Source organism: Henckelia pumila, chromosome 4 (assembly GCF_033568475.1).
Source record: "Henckelia pumila isolate YLH828 chromosome 4, ASM3356847v2, whole genome shotgun sequence".
Taxonomy (NCBI): domain Eukaryota; kingdom Viridiplantae; phylum Streptophyta; class Magnoliopsida; order Lamiales; family Gesneriaceae; genus Henckelia; species Henckelia pumila.
Window position 1 is genome coordinate 54,640,953 of NC_133123.1, and position 21,918 is coordinate 54,662,870.

Consider the following 21,918-nt stretch of genomic DNA (forward strand, 5'->3'; position numbering starts at 1 on the left):
TCCAAAATAGTGAGGTTGAAAATTTTGTTCAAATGAATAAAATCCCTAAAGTACTTTTGTACAAAGATATTATGCTTTTTAATGATGCATTGATGAAGAAGAAAAGGAAAAGTCATACTAAAAGTTTTCACATGTTGGTTCCATATGAGGTGGTCACGTCCTTGGAGAGGTTAGGGATTTGAGAGTTGTTCCATTCGAGAGGTATGATTTAACTTTAAATATTGAATACCAATCAAATGTCTACTTTCAAAGGTATGATCTCAATTCTCAATTGTTGGGATTTAATGATTTTGTTGAGAGATTTGTGACTATGATATCTATGAAATATGCTTTAATTTCAAATTGTGATTTTAAGTCTCTTGAAATTTTGCATACTACAAGAGTGATTGATTTGGATCATATTAATGTGTTGAAGTCACTTTTTGATCTCAATGTGTTTGAATCATTGTATGTTATGAAATTGAGTGATTTGGCTTATGTTTTTGTGTGCGAGTGTTGCATAAATAGCATAGGTGAAAGTCCTATTTGCTTGAGTGGCTAGTGTTAACTTTTGGGCTAGCTAATGTGCGTAATACTTTCATGGGATTGATGAGTTGTGTTTTTCATGCATCTATGGGTAACTTTGTTGTGATATACTTTGATTTTATCTTAGTATCTAGCAAAATTTTTAGTGAAGCGTTGATCACGTACAAACGAGGTAAGGAAAATGTGGTAGTTACTACACTATCACCAAGGTATGAGTTTTTATCTCTTTTGGTTACATGGTTCTTATGGTTTGAAAAATACTTGTGCAATGTTCATGATAAATTTTATGTGAGCAAGTATTTGTTTAAAAAAAATAAGTTTTTTTCTATATGTTCATCATTCCATGATTTGCTTGATGAAAGAATATGTGTCTTGAGGTTGAAGTGTAATTTTGAGATATCCAAAAGAATGAGTCTAATGGATGAATATTTGTTATGATTACATATGAAGAGATATATCGAGTCGAATTGTGAGTGGCATATTACATGCAAATTGTTTCTTATTCCTAGAAAGCAATGATTGTACTTAACTATGAACTTTGTGTTGGGGTTAACTAGGTCTAAGAAGGGGAGGAATTTGATCTTTATTTTGCTAAATGAAATTTTAATCATGTTTAAGCATGTGAGTGGTTATAAGGTGTTTAGTTTAAGTGTAAGAAATTTAGTGAGTCTTGATATAGTTTTGAGTGAGCAACATATACTAGTAAATGTAGAAATTAGTCTTAAAGTTTCTAAATCTTGTTTGAATTTTGTAGGTAAGGGGCAAGATTTGAGGACAAATCTTTTTGAAGAAGGGGAGTCTGATATGAATCTAGAAGGCGCTCAAAGATTCATATTGTTCCAAGATTTGCTTCATGATTTACATTCAAGAGTTGAAGGGTTTGGAATTCATGGCAATCAAGTTGGAGTACTTGAAGATCACTTTGAAGGATGCTACAATGTTATTGAATTCCAAAGAATTCAAGGGAGTGGAGAAAATGTCAAGAAGAACACAAAAATAGGTGACACATCCCGAGACATATGCGCGCCCGCGCCTAGTCCACGCGCGCCTGCGCGCTGTCTAGCAATTTTGCAGTTTGACGGACAGAACTTCATGCGCGCCCGTGCCTCCCTGACGTGCGCCCGCGCCTGATGGACAGAACTTCATGCGCGCCCGCGCCCGCGCCTTCGAATTTTACACACAGTTCGGCGTGTTGTGTGTGTGCGAGTCTTTTTGATATTTTGACATTATTTTCTATATTTTGAGTCTTTTAATTATACTAGGAAACTTTCTAGATGATATCTTTGATATCTTTAGGCTATATTTTGCGTTATCTTTTATTTTTGATTGTAAACTATAAATACTTTTGTTTTATTTTATTAATAGGAATTCAGATTCAGTTTATACGAAAATTATTGAAATTCTCTCAAGAATTTTATTCAAAGCTTTGCTTTGTTCTTCAAATCAAACTTTCTCAGTTAATTACTTGGAAAACGTTTGTCGATTGTTTCTCACTGAAGATTGTCAGATACAAGTTTATCTGAAGGTTTTCTTTGGTTTCAATTGTTGTGGTTTCTGTTGTTAAACTTTGGATCTTTTGTTTATTGGTTAGAGGGTGCGATTCAAATTGTAATCGTGTTTGCTAATCTTACACATCCAGATTCATATCATGATATTTATCATCAGGGCACAGTGTTGAGGTTATACTAAGAAACGTGGACAACAGAATGTACTAGACATGATGGTTTAAGTTCCCAGTATTCCTTGGGAAGCCGGTTGTGCTTCAGAGAGAGTGGGGAGGGTAACCAGTCTAGGGAACATTGTGAGCAATTACGTTGAAGTATAGACTTGAGTCCACTGGATTATCTTAAAGCGAGATTCATGTTAGAATGTGTCAACACAATGTTGGGATTAGTGTTTCCTAACTAGAGGTGTTGAGCACCGAGAACTTTTTGAACCATTAGATGGTTAGTTTTGATTAGTGATTTGACGAATGCAGTAAAACCAGACAGGTTATGGCTTGGTCTTCGTCAGTATAAGATTTCCTTTAAGACGATAATCTCGATCAAGTGGGTGTTGGTATCTTTCGTGACCAGAGAGATTGGGGTCAGTTTGGAAGACGTATCAATGTTGTGATATGCGAGTGCTAGAGGAGTTTGATTGTCGACCAGTAGCGCAGTTATTTTTAGCTGGGAAAATGTTAATGCGGTTCAGCATTAATGAAGCTTGCAGAGAATTTGACGGGAGTCTGAGTGTGTCGGAGGATATTTCGACCGTCTCGAGCAAGGGTTCTTGTACGTTCTCGAGGTTTTACCCTAGATTTTGAGGACGAAATCTTTTAAGGGGGGGAGAATGTAGTGACCCGTATCCAGAATTAATGATTAATGAATAATTAATCATGTAATCATGTTTAAATTAAGTAAAACATGATTAAGAAAATTCCAAATGGGTTAACGGAGTCCAGAAATGGATTCAGGAAACTCGAAAATGGTCGGGAAGGTTCCGAGGGTTCGGATGGTTCGGAGGCTCCGAACCGGGTTAGGAGGCTCCGAACTAGATCAGAGGATCCAAACCAAAGATCGGAGGATCCAAACGAGTTCGGAGGATCTGAACTCGGATCGGAGGCTCCGAAGATAATGCATCATGGGTGACATCATTGATGGGACTTCGGAGGACCCGAAGTCAGGATCGGAGGCTCCTAACAGGAACGGAGGCTCCGAAGTCAGGAACGGGGGATCCGAACCAGTTCGGAGGATCCGAAGTCGAGTTCGGACGGCCCGAACTTCGCCTATAAATAGAGGTCCGAAATTTCATTTTCAACTCGCACCTCTCCTTTTCCTCTCTCAATTCCTAGGCCTTCTAACTCAGATCTAGGGAGTTCTAGGCATCCTATTGGGAATCCGGAAGTGGCATAGCGATCCCGACGTCGAGGCGAAGATGTGCCGAAGTTTTGAGGAAATTGTCATCAGCGGGCTAACGACGGACGCAGGTATAGCTATGGCCTCCTTAAATTATTTAGGAGTATGCAATAGCTTAATTAAGGCTTTTAGAGCTTAATTATTGATGCATGGGTATTTTCATTGTAGAGCGGATATAAGGTTTGAACCTAGAGCGGGACTGCTAGGAACTGCCTGTAGTAAGGTACGTAAGTACAGACTGAGATAGCCAGCGGGTTTTGCATGCTTATATATTGCATTTGTGTGTCATATTATTATGCAGCATGTGCATATCATTTGTGTCTGACCATCTTGTGAGATGAGCCATGTAGGGCCGCTCAGCCCTGTCTGGACGGGTGATGTCTAGTGCCTAGTGACTGACGGGCCATGGGTAGTTAGCATCTGGGGGACACAGTCCACGTCCTGTAGGAATGAGTAGTGTACGCAGGGTTTACTCCCCGGGTTGAACCACTCATGTCCTAGGTGCCATTACTGAGCAGTTATATACAGTTATCCTAGATATGGATACCCTATCATTTGCATGCATCATATTTGTATGTTTTACCCAGTGCTTTCGTATTGAGCTTAGAGCTCACGTCCAGTATTTTCTGTGTATCTGGACACCCCATTCGACGGGGCAGGTGTAGGTGCAGGATTGAGCACCAGGAGCTTGAAGTAGCCAGTCACCAGTGAAGATAGCAGGATTAGCTGTAGGTTTTGCCTTTAGGCTATTTATTCGATTTGATTGTATAAATCAAATTGGTTTAACCGGTTGTATTCTGCCGGTCTGTTTTTATTTAAGTCTTCCGCAGCGATTTATTTAATGCATGTTTAATTATGCTCTTAACTCTGATTAGGTAGCGGATCCGGGTAGGGTCACTACACGGTGCATTAGTGCTGGTATGATTGCACCCAACAATGAATGAATTCATTATTTTTTTGTCTCTCGAATTGCGGATCGGAGGAACAGGAGCTGCAGTTTCAAACAGACATAACTTTCGATCGGCCGAGAGTTACTGGAGCTTCAGCCTGCTCATGTGAAGCTCCACTCGATACCTATAGTGTGTATCTCAGTTAAAGATACGGAGACGCTCAAATTCCAAAATGGAGATGGTCTTTCGAGGCATTTTTCCCGTATGTTGCGCTGGGACCCACCAAAACGGCCCGCGTCACCCAGATCGCACGTTCACATCGAATGATTCAGTCTATTGCATCTATTCTATCCGTGGATTGGACTGAAAGAGTCAGAAATAGGACGGCGAGGAATCGAAAGAACAAGAAATACGAGTATGAAAAAAATAAATTAATGAGAAAAAGGGTGCAACACGAGGACTTCCCAGAGGGTCACCCATCCTAGTAATGCTCTCGCCCAACCGCGCTTAACTTCGGAGTTCTGATGGGATCCGATGCATTAGTGCTAGAATGATCGCACCCAACAGTGAATGAATTCTTTATTGTTTTGTCTCTCGAATTGCGGATCGGAGGAATAGGAGCTGCAGTTTCAAACGGACATAACTTTCAATCTGCTGAGAGTTACGGGAGCTTCAGCCTGCTCACGCGAAGCTCTTCTCGATACCTACTGCGCGTATCTCGGTCTAAGAGATGGAGAAGCTCAAATTCAAAACCCGGAGATTGCCTTTGGGGGCATTTTTCCTTAGAGCGCGCTGGGAGCCACCAAAGTGGACCGCGTCACCCAGATCGCATGTTCACGTCGTGTGATTCAGTCTATTGCATCTTTTCTATCCGCTGATTGGACTGAAAGAGTCGGAAATAGGACGGAGAGGAATCGGAAGAACAAGATGTACGAGTAAGAAAAAAAAAACTAATAAAAAAAGGGGTGCAACACGAGGACTTCCCAGGGGGTCACCCATCCTAGTACTGCTCTTACCCAAGCACGCATAACATTGGAGTTCTGATGGGATCCGGTGCATTAGTGCTGCTATGATCGCACCCAAAAGTGAATGAATTCTTTATTTTTTTGTCTCTCGAATTGCGGATCGCAAGAACAGGAGCTGCAATTTCAAAAGAACATAACTTTCGATCGGCTAAGAGTTACTGGAGCTCCAGCCTGCTCACTCAAAGCTCCACTCGATACCTATAGTGTGTATCTCGGTTAAAGAGAAGGAGACGCTCAAATTCCAAAACAGAGATAATCTTTCGGGGCATTTTTCCCGTATGTCGCGTTGGGACCCACCGAAGGGGCCCGCATCACCCAGATCGCACGTTCACATCGTATGATTCAGTTTATTGCATCTTTTCTATCCGCGGATTGGACTGCAAGAGTCGGAAATAGGACGGCGAGGAATCGAAAGAACAAGAAGTACGAGTAAGAAAAAAAAAATTAATAAAAAAGGGGTGCAACACGAGACTTCCCAGGGGGTAACCCATCCTAGTACTGCTCTCGCCCAAGGACGCTTAACTTCGGAGTTCTGATGGGATCCGGTGCATTAGTGCTGGTATGATCGCACCCAACAGTGAATGAATTCTTTATTGTTTTGTCTCTCGAATTGTGGATCGGAGGAACAGGAGCTGCAGTTTCAAACGGACATAACTTTCAATCGGCTAAGAGTTACGGGAGCTTCAGCCTGCTCACACGAAGCTCCTCTCGATACCTACAATAAGTATCTCGGTCTAAGAGACGGAGATGCTCAAATTACAACCCGGAGATGGTCTTTCGGGGTGTTTTTCCCATAGGGCACGCTGGGACCCATCGAAACGGCCCGCGTCACCCAGATCGCACGTTCACGTCGTGTGATTATGTCTATTGAATCTTTTCTATCCGCGGATTGGACTGAAAGAGTCGGAAATAGGACGGCGAGGAATCCAAAGAACAAGAAGTACGAGTATGAAAAAAAAATTAATAAAAAAAGGGGTGCAACACGAGGACTTTCCAGGGGGTCACCCATCCTAGTACTGCTCTTACCCAAGCACGCATAACTTCGGAGTTCTGATGGGATCCGTGTAAGAGTGGGTGCCCAGTGAGCCAACTTTGTGGCTATGGGTTTTGATGACTCTTTGTATAAACAATCTTTTGTTTAATATTATTTACACTTTTATGGCAATGACTTTATATTACTTCATATTGTTATATTGTGATATACTATTGTTGTTTTGATAAAGACCTTGAATATACTATAGTGTATGTAAGATGTGGTAGAACATGGAGATGTCTATCATGAAATACATCTTATAGTCACTGTATATTCTAAAACCGTTCCTAGTCGATTGAGCCGTCCGATAATAAGGATAAGGATCGCTCGAGTTTGAGACTAGCATTTGCGATGCGGAGTACCACGTTTCATTGGTAGGGAACATGGAGATGTTCGAAGCATGCAAATGGATATTCATAGGATGAATAGTCGAACTACCCTATCCGGACTTTCCAAGTGGTTATCACTTATCGAGTGGATAAAGTCCGCGGTTTTGGTTGTACACCATTAGTCCTTACGACTTGAAACATCATGGAGACTCTATATGCTAGTACTGTGCTTTGACTCGTTTACCGACTCTGAGGGGGTCATCAGGTGTCGAGATTGGGTACAGTTACGACACATATAGGAGTCAATGCATTGTTGTCAAGGATTCACCACATACTTGCGAGTGTGGATATCCTATGCGATCTGAGGAGATATTAGTGTGACAAATCTCTGGCCAGAGTACTTGATGTGATTTAAGAAATGGTTTCTTAGTAGCACATGCGATGTCACTAATTTGATCTTCAAGATGCATTGCATAGTTATCGAATCTTGAGCGACTCTCGATATACCAATGGTTGTTGATTCGATCGGGATATATGGATGAAGGGACCGTACTGTACGCTAACCAAAATCTACTGGTTCTTGTAGGCACTATCAGTGATACCTAGGGAATCATGGGGCGATGTTGCTAGGCGCTTTACCATGATTCGTTGGGCAAGTCGGAAAGTGTTGTTCCGAGTCACAAGGAGTTGTGAGCCCACGGCTAGCTGTATCCCTGAACCATTGAGGGTCACACAGTGTAATGGAGTTTTAATCCCCGTTGAGATAGTTAAATTTAAAGAGTTAAATTTAATGAACTAAGGAGTTGGACTTCTTAAATAAGAGTAAGGGAGTAGGATTTCCTAAAATGACATAGGGATGGACATTTTTGGAAACCACTGAATTCGGATTCAGGAAAATTTATTTTGACTTTAAAACGTGCAGAAATGGTTTCTGTGCACATTGGTGAAATCGTTTCATCAATCGGAGTCACGATGAATTTTATATTAATTTCTGAACGAGCGGGCTTTGCTTGTCGGGCCCCAGCTTATGACTAATGGGCCCTAAGGTGTTAGTGGCCTGCATTATAAATAAGTTATTTCAGTACAGAAATTACACACAACAGGTCATAATTTTTGAGAGCAAAAATTCGAAAACCCTATTCTCTCTCAAAGAATTTCGGCCGCCCCCTTGCTCTGCCCGAGAAAATTCCGGTCTGTGATTTTGAATCGCAGTAAGGAATAACGAATCAAATTCGTGTATTCTCTTCGCAGAAAACTTCTGATAGATTTTCTAGTGCAATCTATCAGAGGGATTAAACCTCTGTTCGTGGACCTGATTGAAGGCGTTCATCGGTTCCAGGGAGAGACAACAAGAGCAGAATTGTTCTGTTGGTGTCCATTAATCTCGTTGCGAGATTTGAGGTAAAATTTATTTAATTGTTATTTAAATTTTACACACAAATAATTCAATCGTTGTATGGTTGATACCCACACCATGGAATCGTTCCATGAGAAAATTTTAAACTTCCGCTGCACCGGGTATCAATCGTAATTGGTCTGGGAACTCGCCAGTTTTCCAACAGTGGTATCAGAGCCAGGTTGCTCAGATCAATCGATTGAATAATCAATTGTACAAAATTTTTGAGTCTCGGTTTATGAAACAAAATAAATATTTTTAATAAAAAAAATTTTTTCGGGGCAAAACCCGGGCAGCGATTGGATCGCTGCCCGGTGGGGCAGCAATTGTTGCTGCCCCGGGCGGCGCACGGCGCCGCCCAAAGGGGGCGCACAGCGCCGCCCAAGGCGGCGACCGTCGCCGCCCAGGGCGGCGCACGGCGCCGCCCAGGGCAGCGCTGTGCGCTGCCCAGCGCAGCGCTGGGCGCTGCGCAGGGCAGCGCTCGGCGCTGCCCAGGGGCGGCGCTCGGCGCTGCCCAGCGCAGCGCTGGGCGCTGCGCAGGGCGGCGCTCGGCGCCGCCCATGGGCGGCGCCAGGCGCTGCCCTAAGGGGGCAGCCGGGCTGCCCCCGGCCCGCGCCCCGGGTGCGGGCCAACCCGGGAGTGTCCCGGGTGGCCCGCGGGAAAAATTTTAATTTTTAATTTTTTATTAATTTTAATATTTAAAATTTTATTTTTGGTCCGGTCAAAAATTGTTTTTGATTGGTTCACGAGATTTCGGATCGAATTGTTCGAGTCCGTAAATTTTAAAATTGATTTTGGATAAATTTGAATTTTTGGAAAATTTTAATATTTTATCCGTAAATTGAATTTTGAAATCAATTATTTTGGTACAATTGATGATAAGATATGATCTTATGATATATTAGATAAAATATGATTTTATTTGTAAAATTGGATTTTATAGATAAAATATGATTTTATTTGATATGGAGATAAAATATGATTTTATATGTGAAATGTGATTTTATATATAAAATATGATTTTATCTTGTTTAAATTTGAATTGCCACAGCATGTTATCCAATAAATTAATTTTGAATTAAATGTTATTGGATAAGGATGATCGATTGCCATGACCAATTTTGTAGGTGTATGTTAGGAATTTACATTTTGTCTTTATTGTTGTTGGTTTTATTAATGGGCCTGGTTTATGGCCCGATATGAATGTCATATGTAATAAAAGTGGGCTTGGTTTATAGCCCGTTCCCACCCCCTAAAAATGTATCCCCTACTTGTCATTGTTATTTAATTGTAAATACATTAGATTTAGTGGGAGATCAAGATTTGAAGATGGTGGGTCCAGCAGACAATGAAGACTGAAGAAATGTAAATTGGAAGCATATGTAATAGGATTGCATTTGCATACTGCATATTACCTAGGATTGGACTAAGACCCGTGATTGGCAACCACGGGTCAATTAGAAATGGAATCGATCATCCTATATAATATGTGATATTATGATTGTATGCATGTTTAGACATAAATTGCGTGAATCCGGCAATGCATGCAATAAATTAAAAATGATGAGACAAATATTTTTTTAAATAAAATCCCTCATTTTAAATATGATTTAAAATTTATATCAAGATAAATAAAGGAAATTTAAATATTGTTTAAATGTTCCTACCTTCCATCAACGGTCAATGTATGTGATGCTACCCGCGGATACGGTCCGGCTCATATTATTGGGGGGGCCCGTTCGTCGGAAAGCTGTACATTGGATCGACAAATGTTGTAAGTTGGGTGGAACTCCCATGGGATCGGCTCATATTATTGGGGGATCCACATGGCGACCGTCCATCACAACTTAATATTGATGGGTCATCTTGACATGTCACTTTAAACGGCGTCATATTATTGGGCCCTTATTGGACATGAGGTAAATACATGGGGTTGCTTTGGAAGCAATTGGGCTCTACCTTTTGAGAATTATGGTTGGCTGATATTATTCGGGACCATAAGTTTGTCAATTGGACTCCATGTTCTCACTAAAGAAAAAGTTTCCCGTTTTCACTAGAGGGTGGTGAAATCGTTAAAATAGTGGGAGTGAGATTCATAAAATTAAATTCGCCTATTTTATGTCTTAGTAAATTATTTAAACAATCATCGATAATTGTCTGTTTTATCTCAGTAATCCACATGTTTCTGTTCTCCAACAAAACAAACTAATTGACGCAAACAATACAGAATGATTCCATAAGTTAAGATTGTCCTAAGTTCGGAAAAAGATTTTCTAAGTGTTAGAAAAGGCTTCTCCGAAAACAGCCCTGGCTAATGTAACTGCCGAAAGGTTGGCCGAATTAGAGAAATGGTTGGACCATGATCTCAAGGCCAAATGTTACATGAAAAATTGGACAAGTCTAAACAAGTTTGCCATCACTGCAAGAAACCCGGTAATTGGAAACGTAACTGCAAGGAATACCCCAAGCAGTTGCGAACTGCAAAGGGTATGTTTTACATTGAAATAAATGTTTTTCTTAATACTACTTCTTGGGTATTGGATACCAGATGTAGATCTCATATTTGCAATGAGTTGCAAATGATAACAAGAAGTAATAGGATAAGGATGGGTGAGACCCAGTCAAGGCTCGGGAATGGTTCCAGAGTTAAATCCATAGCTATGGGAAATATTTATTTTTTGCAGAACGGTTTTAAGTTACTTTTGATAGATGTTTTATTTGTTCCAGATTTAATTAAAACATTATTTCTATTTCTATGCTTGATAGAGATGGTTATTCTTGTAATTTTGTGAATGGGATTTGCAATATTTACAAGAATGAATGTTTAATTGGAAATGGACAACTTGAAAACGATCTATACAATTTAAAACTAAAAGACGTTCCAGTGAATTGTATTGACAAACCGGCGACAACAAACAAAAGGAAAATCGATAGTCAAAACCCGGCAAACCTTTGGCACGCTAGACTAGGTCATATTTCCTCAAGGAGGATGAACAAGCTAGTGGGAGAGGGCATGTTTGATATGTCTGATATTAACTCTCTACCTACTTGTGAATCCTGCCTAAAAGGGAAAATGACTAAATCTCCTTTTAAGGGGAAGCCTGAACGTAGTCAAAATCTGTTGGATTTGATCCATACAGATGTTTGTGGTCCATTTAGAGTAGGGACTCAACATGGCCACACCTACTTCATTACCTTTACTGATGATTATTCTAGGTATGGGTATTTGTATTTAATGAAATATAAGTCTGAAGCATTTGAAAAGTTCAAAGAATTCAAGGCTGAAGTAGAAAACAAGCTAGGTAAAAGTATTAAAGCACTTCGATCGGATCGAGGTGGAGAATACTTGAGTACCGAGTTTTTGGACTATCTAAAAGAGAATGGGATTCTCTCTCAGTGGACTCCTCCTATGACACCACAGCTTAATGGTGTATCGGAGCGTCGTAATCGAACTTTGTTGGACATGGTTCGATCTATGATGAGCTTCACTGAGCTTCCACCTTCGTTTTGGGGCTATGCGCTTGAAACGGCGGTATTGTTGTTGAACAACGTCCACACTAAAGCAGTGGACAAAACACCATACGAGTTATGGAATGGCAAAGCTCCTAAGTATTCGTACTTGAGGATTTGGGGATGTCCTGCTTACGTGAAGCGGACAGTGGGAGATAAGTTGGATAGTCGATCCAGCTTATGTTATTTTGTAGGGTATCCGAAGAATTCAATCGGATATTATTTCTATTATCCTGCTGAAACAAAGGTGTTTGTTTCTAGGAATGCCACCGTCTTGGAGAAGGAGTTCTTATTGGATAAGAAAGGCGAGATGATGGAACTCGAAGAAGTTCGAGAAGAACCCGAAATACAAAATAACGATCCCACACCTCAGGAACCATTGCTGGACACGCCTGCACCTAGAAGATCCGAGAGGACTTCTAGACCTCCAGTTCGATATGGTCTTCTTCTTGAAGAGGGTCAAGATGAACCCGACATTGGATGTGATCCAAGAAGCTTCAAGGAAGCAATTTCTGATGCGGATTCGAATTTATGGCTTGAAGCTATGCAGTCAGAATTGGATTCGATGCATACTAACCAAGTCTGGACTTTAGTGGATCCTCCCGATGGAATTGTTCCAATAGGGTGTAAATGGATCTACAAAAGAAAGCTTGGGCCTGATGGTAAGGTATTGACCTACAAGGCGCGATTGGTGGCTAAAGGTTATACTCAAAGGCAAGGAGTTGACTATGACGAAACCTTTTCACCAGTTGCAATGTTCAAGTCCATAAGAATCCTTATTGCCATAGCTGCATGGTATGACTATGAGATATGGCAAATGGATGTGAAGACTGCTTTTCTTAATGGAGACATTAAGGAAGAAATCTATATGAAGCAGCCTGAGGGGTACACATCCATGGGAAGCGAGCATAAGGTATGCAAGCTTCAGAGATCAATTTATGGTCTAAAACAAGCATCAAGAAGTTGGAACCAGAAATTTGATGAAACAATTAAAGACTTTGGTTTCATCAAGAACCCGGAGGAACCTTGCGTGTACAAGAAAGTAGTTAAGGATGCGGTGACATTCTTAGTACTTTATGTTGATGACATCCTACTCATTGGGAATGATGTAGGGATGTTGCAGTCAACAAAGATATGGTTATCAGGTAGATTTTCGATGAAGGATTTGGGTGAGGCATCCTACATTCTTGGGATACAGATCTATAGGGATAGATCTAAGAGAATGATAGGACTCACTCAATCAACCTACATCGATACCATATTGAAACGGTTTTCAATGGATGGGTCCAAGAGAGGACATCTACCCATGTGTCATGGAGTTTCTCTATCCAAGTCTATGTGTCCCAAGACTGATGCAGAGATAGAGAATATGACACATGTACCATATGCGTCAGCTATAGGTAGTATCATGTATGGGATGATATCTACCAGACCGGATGTAGCATTTGCTCTGAGTGTCACGAGCAGATATCAGTCTAATCCTGGTCAGATGCATTGGAAAGCCGTGAAGGACATTCTTAAGTACTTGCGAAGGACTAAGAATATGTTCATGGTTTATGGAGGACGAGAACTCAAACTGGAAGGCTATACCGACTCTAGCTTCCAAAGTGATGTGGATGACTCGAAGTCAACCTCTGGATTTGTGTTCATGCTCAATGGCGGTGCTGTCTCTTGGAAGAGTTCCAAGCAGGACACCACAGCGGATTCCACCACTGAGGCTGAATACATTGCAGCATCAGCTGCTGCTAAAGAGGCCGTTTGGATGAGGAATTTCGTCCAAGAGTTGGGCGTCATTCCTGAATTTGTTGGTCCAGTCCCGGTGTACTGCGACAACACGGGTGCCGTTGCTCAAGCAAAGGAACCAAGGTCTCATCAAAGATCCAAACACGTACTGAGGAAATACCACATAATCCGGGAGATTGTGGAAAGAGGAGACATCAGTGTCGAACGAGTGGCCTCTGCAGACAATATCGCTGATCCACTTACTAAGCCTTTGCCAGGACCATTGTTTGACAAACATCGCGAAGCAATGGGTCTACGTAGTATGACTAGTTGGCTATAGGGCAAGTGGGAGATTGTAAGAGTGGGTGCCCAGTGAGCCAACTTTGTGGCTATGGGTTTTGATGACTCTTTGTATAAACAATCTTTTGTTTAATATTATTTACACTTTTATGGCAATGACTTTATATTACTTCATATTGTTATATTGTGATATACTATTGTTGTTTTGATAAAGACCTTGAATATACTATAGTGTATGTAAGATGTGGTAGAACATGGAGATGTCTATCATGAAATACATCTTATAGTCACTGTATATTCTAAAACCGTTCCTAGTCGATTGAGCCGTCCGATAATAAGGATAAGGATCGCTCGAGTTTGAGACTAGCATTTGCGATGCGGAGTACCACGTTTCATTGGTAGGGAACATGGAGATGTTCGAAGCATGCAAATGGATATTCATAGGATGAATAGTCGAACTACCCTATCCGGACTTTCCAAGTGGTTATCACTTATCGAGTGGATAAAGTCCGCGGTTTTGGTTGTACACCATTAGTCCTTACGACTTGAAACATCATGGAGACTCTATATGCTAGTACTGTGCTTTGACTCGTTTACCGACTCTGAGGGGGTCATCAGGTGTCGAGATTGGGTACAGTTACGACACATATAGGAGTCAATGCATTGTTGTCAAGGATTCACCACATACTTGCGAGTGTGGATATCCTATGCGATCTGAGGAGATATTAGTGTGACAAATCTCTGGCCAGAGTACTTGATGTGATTTAAGAAATGGTTTCTTAGTAGCACATGCGATGTCACTAATTTGATCTTCAAGATGCATTGCATAGTTATCGAATCTTGAGCGACTCTCGATATACCAATGGTTGTTGATTCGATCGGGATATATGGATGAAGGGACCGTACTGTACGCTAACCAAAATCTACTGGTTCTTGTAGGCACTATCAGTGATACCTAGGGAATCATGGGGCGATGTTGCTAGGCGCTTTACCATGATTCGTTGGGCAAGTCGGAAAGTGTTGTTCCGAGTCACAAGGAGTTGTGAGCCCACGGCTAGCTGTATCCCTGAACCATTGAGGGTCACACAGTGTAATGGAGTTTTAATCCCCGTTGAGATAGTTAAATTTAAAGAGTTAAATTTAATGAACTAAGGAGTTGGACTTCTTAAATAAGAGTAAGGGAGTAGGATTTCCTAAAATGACATAGGGATGGACATTTTTGGAAACCACTGAATTCGGATTCAGGAAAATTTATTTTGACTTTAAAACGTGCAGAAATGGTTTCTGTGCACATTGGTGAAATCGTTTCATCAATCGGAGTCACGATGAATTTTATATTAATTTCTGAACGAGCGGGCTTTGCTTGTCGGGCCCCAGCTTATGACTAATGGGCCCTAAGGTGTTAGTGGCCTGCATTATAAATAAGTTATTTCAGTACAGAAATTACACACAACAGGTCATAATTTTTGAGAGCAAAAATTCGAAAACCCTATTCTCTCTCAAAGAATTTCGGCCGCCCCCTTGCTCTGCCCGAGAAAATTCCGGTCTGTGATTTTGAATCGCAGTAAGGAATAACGAATCAAATTCGTGTATTCTCTTCGCAGAAAACTTCTGATAGATTTTCTAGTGCAATCTATCAGAGGGATTAAACCTCTGTTCGTGGACCTGATTGAAGGCGTTCATCGGTTCCAGGGAGAGACAACAAGAGCAGAATTGTTCTGTTGGTGTCCATTAATCTCGTTGCGAGATTTGAGGTAAAATTTATTTAATTGTTATTTAAATTTTACACACAAATAATTCAATCGTTGTATGGTTGATACCCACACCATGGAATCGTTCCATGAGAAAATTTTAAACTTCCGCTGCACCGGGTATCAATCGTAATTGGTCTGGGAACTCGCCAGTTTTCCAACAATCCGGTGCATAAGTGCTGCTATGATCGCACCCAATAGAGAATGAATTCTTTATTTTTTTGTCTCTCGAATTGCGGATCGCAAGAACAGGAGCTGTAGTTTCAAACGGACATAACTTTCGATCGGCTGAGAGTTACTGGAGCTTCAGCCTGCTCACTCGAAGCTCCACTCGATACCTATAGTGCGTATCTCAGTTAAAGAGACGGTGACGCTCAAATTACAAAATGAAGATGGTCTTTCGGGGCATTTTTCCAATATGTCGCGCTGGGACCCACCGAAGGGGCCCGCGTCAGCCAGATCGCACGTTCACATCGTATGATTCAGTTTATTGCATCTTTTCTCTCTGTGTATTGGACTGCAAGAGTCGGAAATAGGACGGCGAGGAATCGAAAGAACAAGAAGTACGTGTAAGAAAAAAAGAAATTAATGAAAAAAGGGGTACAACACGAGACATCCCAGTGGATAACCCATCCTAGTACTGCTCTCGCACAAGCACGCTTAACTTTGGAGTTCTGATGGGATCCGGTGCATTAGTGCTGGTATGATCGCATCCAACAGTGAATGAATTCTTTATTGTTTTGTCTCTCAAATTGCGGATCGGAGGAACAGGAGCTGCAGTTTCAAATGGACATAACTTTCGATCGGCTAAGAGTTACGTGAGCTTCAGCCTGCTCACACGAAGCTCCTCTCGATACCTACAACAAGTATCTCGGCCTAAGAGACGGAGACACTCAAATTACAACCCGGAGATGGTCTTTCGGGGCGTTTTTCTCGTAGGGCGCACTGGGACCCACCGAAGCGGCCAGCGTCACCCAGATCGCACGTTCACGTCGTGTGATTAAGTCTATTGCATCTTTTCAATCCGCGGATTGGACTAAAAGAGTCGGAAAGAGAACGGTGAGGAATCGGAAAAACAAGAAGTACGAGTCAGAAAAAAAGAAATTAATGAAAAAGGGGTGCAACACGAGGACTTCCCAGGGGGTCACCAATCCTAGTAGTGCTCTCGCCCAAGCACGTTTAACTTCAGAGTTTTGATGGGATCCGGTGCATTAGTGGTGGTATGATCTCACCCAACAATGAATGAATTCTTTATTGTTTTGTCTCTCGAATTGCGGATCGGAGGAACAGGAGCTTCAGCCTGCTCACGCAAAGCTCTTCTCGATACCTACAGCGCGTATCTTGGTCTAAGATATGGAGAATCTCAAATTCAAACCCGGAGATTGTTTTTGGGGGCATTTTTCCCGTAGGGCGCGCTGGGACCCACCGAAGTGGCCCGCGTCACCCAGATCGCTTGTTCATGTCATGTGATTCAGTCTATTGCATCTTTTCTATCTGCGGATTGGACTGAAAAAGTCGGAAATAGGACGAAGAGGTATTGGAAGAACAATATGTACGTGTAAGAAAAAAAGAAACAAATAAAAAAATGGGTGCAACGAGGACTTCCCGGGGGGTCACCCATCCTAGTGCTGCTTTTGCCCAAGCACGCATAAATTCGGAGTTCTGATGGGATCTAGTGCATTAGTGCTGTTATGATCGCACCCAACAGTGAATGAATTCTTTATTGTTTTGTCTCTCGAATTGCGGATCGAAGGAACAGGAGCTGCAGTTTTAAACAGACATAACTTTCGATCAGCTGAGAGTTACTAGAGCTTCAGCCTGCTCACTCAAAGCTCCACTCGATACCTATAGTGCGTAACTCGGTTAAAGAGATGGAGACGCTCAAATTCCAAAACGGATATGCTCTTTCGGGGCATTTTTCCCGTATGTCATGCTGGGACCCATCGAAGCGGCCCGCGTCACCCAGATCGCACGTTCACATCGTATGATTTAGTCTATTGCATCTTTTCTATCCGCGGATTGGACTGAAAGAGTCGGAAATAGGACGGCAAGGAATCGAAAGAGCAAAGTAGTACAAGTAAGAAAAAAAGAAATTAATGAAAAAAGGGGTGCAACACGAGGACTTCTCAAGGGGTCACCCATCCTAGTACTGCTCTCGCCCAAGCCCGCTTAACTTCGGAGTTCTGATGGGATCAAGTGCATTAGTGCTGGTATGATCGCACCCAACAGTGAATGAATTCTTTATTGTTTTTTCTCTCGAATTGCGGATCGGGGGAACAAGAGCTGCAGTTTCAAACGGACATAACTTTCGATCGGCTAAGAGTTACGGGAGCTTCAGCCTGCTCACACGAAGCTCCACTCGATAACTACAAAAGTATCTCAGTCTAAGAGACGGAGATGCTCAAATTACAACCCGGAGATGGTCTTCTGGCACATTTTTCTCGTAGGACGCGCTGGGACCCACCAAAGCAGCCCGCGTCACCCAGATCGCATGTTCACGTCATGTGATTAAGTCTATTGCAACTTTTCTATCCACGGATTGGACTGAAAGAGTCAGAAATAGGACGGAGAGGAATCGGAAGAACAAGATGTACGAGTAAGAAAAAAAGAAACTAATAAAAAAAGGGGTGCAACACGAGAACTTCCCAGGGGGTCATCCATCCTAGTACTGCTATTGCCCAAGCACGCATAACTTCGGAGTTCTGATGGGATCCGGTGCATTAGTGCTGGTATGATCGCACCCAACAGTGAATGAATTCTTTATTTTTTTGTCTCTCGAATTGCGGATCGGAGGAACAGGAGCTGCAGTTTCAAACGGACATAACTTTCGATCGGCTGAGAGTTACTGGAGCTTCAGTCTTCTCACGCAAAGCTCCACTCGATACCTATAGTGCGTATCTTTGTTAAAGAGATGGAGACGCACTAATTCCAAAACGGAGATGATTTTTCGGGGTATTTTTCCCGTATGTCATGTTGGGACCCATCAAAGCGGCCCGCGTCACCCAAATCGCACGTTCACATCGTATGATTCAGTCTATTGCATCTTTTCTATCCGCGGATTGGACTGAAAGAGAAGGAAATAGGACGGCGAGGAATCAAAAGAACAAGAAGTACGAGTAAGAAAAAAAATAAATTAATGAAAAAAGGAGTGCAACACGAGGACTTCCCAGGGGTCACACATCCTAGTACTGGCCTCGCCCGAGCACGCTTAACTTTGGAGTTCTGATGGGATCCGGTGCATTAGTGTTGGTATGATCGCACCCAACAGTGAATGAATTCTTTATTGTTTTGTCTCTCGAATTGCGGATAGGAGGAACAGGAGCTGCAGTTTCAAACGAACATAACTTTCGATCTGCTGAGAGTTACGGGCGTTTCAGCCTGCTAACGTGAAGCTCTTCTCGATACCCACAGCGCGTATCTCGGTCTAAGAGACGGAGAAGCTCAAATTTAAACCTGTAGATGGACTTTGGGGGAATTTTTTCCGTAGGGCTCGCTGGGACCCACCGAAGTGACCCGCGTCACCCAGATCGCACGTTCACGTCGTGTGATTCAGTCTATTGCATCTTTTCAATCCGCGGATTGGACTGAAAGAGTCGGAAATAGGACGGAGAGGAATCGGAAGATCTGGATGTACGAGTAAGAAAAAAATAAACTAATAAAAAAAGGGGTGCAACACGAGGACTTCCCAGGGGGTCACCCATCCTAGTACTGCTATTGCCCAAGCACGCATAACTTTGGAGTTCTGATGGGATCCGGTGCATTAGTGCTGGTATGATCGCACCCAACAGTGAATGAATTCTTTATTTTTTTGTCTCTCGAATTGCGGATCGAAGGAACAGGAGCTTCAGTTTCAAACGGACATAACTTTCGATCGGGTGAGAGTTACTGGAGCTTCAGCCTGCTCACGCGAAGCTTCACTCGATCCCTATAGTGTTTATCTCGGTTAAAGAGACGGAGATGCTCAAATTCCAAAACAGAGATGGTCTTTCGGGGCATTTTTCCCGTATGTCGCGCTGGGACCCACCGAAGCGGCCCGCGTCACCCAGATCGCACATTCACATCATATGATTCAGTCTATTGCATCTTTTCTATCCGTGGATTGGACTGAAAGAGTCGGAAATAGGACGGCGAGGAATCGAAAGAACAAGAAGTACGAGTAAGAAATAAAGAAATTAATGAAAAAAGGGGTGCAACACGAGGACATCCCAGGGGGTCACCCATCCTAGTACTGCTCTAACCCAAGCACGCTTAGTTTTGGAGTTCTGATTGGATCCGATGCATTAGTGCTGGTGTCATCGAACCCAACAGTGAATGAATTCTTTATTGTTTTGTCTCTCGAATTGCGGATCAGAGAAACAGGAGCTGCAGTTCAAACGGACATAACTTTCGATCGGCTAAGAGTTAAGCTTCGGGAGCTTCAGCCTGCTCACCCGAAGCTTCTCTCGATACCTACAGCAAGTATCTTGGTCTAAGAGAAAGAGACGCTCAAATTACAACCCGAAGATGGTCTTTTGGGTCGTTTTTCCCATAGGGCGCGTTGGGACCCACTGAAGCGGCCCGCGTCACTAAGATCGCACGTTCACGTCGTGTGATTAAGTCTAATTGCATCTTTTTTATCCGAGGATTGGACTGAAAGAGTTGGAAATATGACGACAAGGAATCGGAAAAACAAGAAGTACGAGTAAGAAAAAAAAATTAATGAAAAAGGGTTGCAACACGAGGACTTCCCAGGGGATCACCCATCCTAGTACTGCTCTCGCCCAAGCACGCTTAACTTTGGAGTTCTGATGGGATCCGGTGAATTAGTGTTGGTATGATCGCACCCAACAATGAATGAATTCTTTATTGTTTTGTCGTCGTCAACTGCCACACGATCATGGATCTCAAGGTTAAGGCCCTGAAGGAACAGATTATACTTCATCTCTGAGCTATCAGCAATCTCGGGGCAATAGGATAACAGATCAAAGAACATCTGCTGATACTCATTGATAGACATGGCTCCCTGTCGCAGACTCAGTAGCTCGCCTGCCTTCGACTGACGGAGTGCAGGAGGAAAATACCGCTTTTAGAAAGCTGTGCGGAACTCGGCCCAGGTGGCCACTCCTCTCGCCGCAACAAAAGGTGCAGAAGTAAACCTCCACCACCTGCGCGCACGCCCATCCAGAAGATAGCCAAGGGTCTCCACCTTCTGCTCTTCGGTGCATTGGAAAGTCTGAAAAGTCGTCTCCATGCGGTCTAACCAGTTTTCCGCATCCTCCGGAGACTCACCTCCAACTAAGGGCTTAGGACGCATAGCTAAGAATCGACGCACAGTGAAACGCTCGTCGTCATGATGACGATGACGCCGTTCTCGACGAGGCTCCCGGTCGGCATCACCCCAACGCCCACCAACACTGCCATGAGAACTCCGGTCGTCACGATTTGCCATCTACAAAAATACCTCATGATGAGACTAAATCCCAAGAATTCTTTTGCATGCTCTGATACCATAAATGTAGTGACCCTTACCCGGATCACCTACTAAACAGAACTTTATGCATGCAATTTACTTAATTAAACAGATATCAGAATAAAACTGCGGAAATCATAAATAATTTACAACCCCAAGTAAAGGAATCTGTAATTTATCCAATAATATACAACCAAATCGAATAGCTGTATAAACCCAAACAACAGTAATAAAACCTAGACAATGCTCCAGCTGGCCAACCACTGACTTGCCCCTCCTGGATCCACCCTCCTCGTCCAATCGCAAACCTGCCCCATGGAATAGGGTGTCCAGAAAATACAGAGTACGAGACGTGAGCATAAAATGCTCAGTACGAGAGTATGAGTATACATGCATGCAAAGTGAACTCCCTATAGACTCGAGGTCAAGGATCAGATAACAGAGACAGACCGGGCCCTGGTATGTAGCACGTTGTGCCGTCGCTTCAGGAGGTGGCTCCCATACCGAGATAACCGTGGATACGCCGGACCCAAATCGATGGAAGTCTATCCACTAACAGGATAGGGTACAACCCTACTAACAGACATCTCGAAAGAGATACAACAAGATGCAAATAAATGCAGCATAATATCATGGCATATAAATCATGCAGTCACGTAATACATGCATACTCAGTCAAGATATCTCGAACAGTACTTTCGTACCTCAAAATAGTGCAAGCTCTACCAACTCTAGGCCCACGCCTATAGTCTGCTCTACACTGCCAAATGATACTACTATCATTAAAGTGCTCCAAAAGCCTTAACTAAGCTATTGCATACTCCTAAATATTTATAGGAAGCAAAAGCTATACCTTCGTCCGTCGTTAGCCCTTTGATGTCGATGCCTCCAGAACTTGGGCACAACTCCGCTACGACTACCGAACGCCTCGCCGACCTCCGGACCAAGCCTAAGAAGACAAGAACAGCTCCAAAAGGACTAGAAAGGAAAGGAGAACTCGAAATTGGCAAATGAAAGTGAAGACTCGGCCTTCTATTTATAGACAACGATCGGAACTTCCGATCCTTGATCGGAACGTCCGAACCTCGATC

At 42.6% G+C, this 21,918-nt stretch overlaps 8 non-coding genes and 4 pseudogenes across 8 annotated transcripts; all 12 read right to left on the minus strand.

Moving 5' to 3' along the window:
- Positions 1–4,755: 4,755 nt before the first annotated feature.
- Positions 4,756–4,874, minus strand: LOC140869189 (5S ribosomal RNA). Its single transcript, XR_012146576.1, has one exon. It is a non-coding gene; the product is annotated as a 5S ribosomal RNA (ribosomal RNA).
- A 400-nt stretch (positions 4,875–5,274) lies between these two features.
- LOC140869115 (5S ribosomal RNA) lies at positions 5,275–5,393 on the minus strand. The gene has a single exon (XR_012146505.1). It is a non-coding gene; the product is annotated as a 5S ribosomal RNA (ribosomal RNA).
- A 399-nt stretch (positions 5,394–5,792) lies between these two features.
- LOC140870207 (5S ribosomal RNA) lies at positions 5,793–5,910 on the minus strand. Its single transcript, XR_012147179.1, has one exon. It is a non-coding gene; the product is annotated as a 5S ribosomal RNA (ribosomal RNA).
- A 10,065-nt stretch (positions 5,911–15,975) lies between these two features.
- Positions 15,976–16,093, minus strand: LOC140869510 (5S ribosomal RNA; annotated as a pseudogene).
- A 400-nt stretch (positions 16,094–16,493) lies between these two features.
- LOC140869571 (5S ribosomal RNA) lies at positions 16,494–16,612 on the minus strand (annotated as a pseudogene).
- Positions 16,613–16,964: 352 nt separating this feature from the next.
- On the minus strand, positions 16,965–17,081 carry LOC140869802 (5S ribosomal RNA; annotated as a pseudogene).
- A 402-nt stretch (positions 17,082–17,483) lies between these two features.
- Positions 17,484–17,602, minus strand: LOC140867933 (5S ribosomal RNA). Its single transcript, XR_012145372.1, has one exon. It is a non-coding gene; the product is annotated as a 5S ribosomal RNA (ribosomal RNA).
- Positions 17,603–18,002: 400 nt separating this feature from the next.
- LOC140868379 (5S ribosomal RNA) lies at positions 18,003–18,121 on the minus strand. The gene has a single exon (XR_012145799.1). It is a non-coding gene; the product is annotated as a 5S ribosomal RNA (ribosomal RNA).
- Positions 18,122–18,523: 402 nt separating this feature from the next.
- On the minus strand, positions 18,524–18,641 carry LOC140868629 (5S ribosomal RNA). Its single transcript, XR_012146036.1, has one exon. It is a non-coding gene; the product is annotated as a 5S ribosomal RNA (ribosomal RNA).
- Positions 18,642–19,042: 401 nt separating this feature from the next.
- On the minus strand, positions 19,043–19,161 carry LOC140868454 (5S ribosomal RNA). Its single transcript, XR_012145871.1, has one exon. It is a non-coding gene; the product is annotated as a 5S ribosomal RNA (ribosomal RNA).
- A 401-nt stretch (positions 19,162–19,562) lies between these two features.
- Positions 19,563–19,681, minus strand: LOC140869777 (5S ribosomal RNA; annotated as a pseudogene).
- A 403-nt stretch (positions 19,682–20,084) lies between these two features.
- LOC140868347 (5S ribosomal RNA) lies at positions 20,085–20,203 on the minus strand. The gene has a single exon (XR_012145769.1). It is a non-coding gene; the product is annotated as a 5S ribosomal RNA (ribosomal RNA).
- Positions 20,204–21,918: the final 1,715 nt, after the last annotated feature.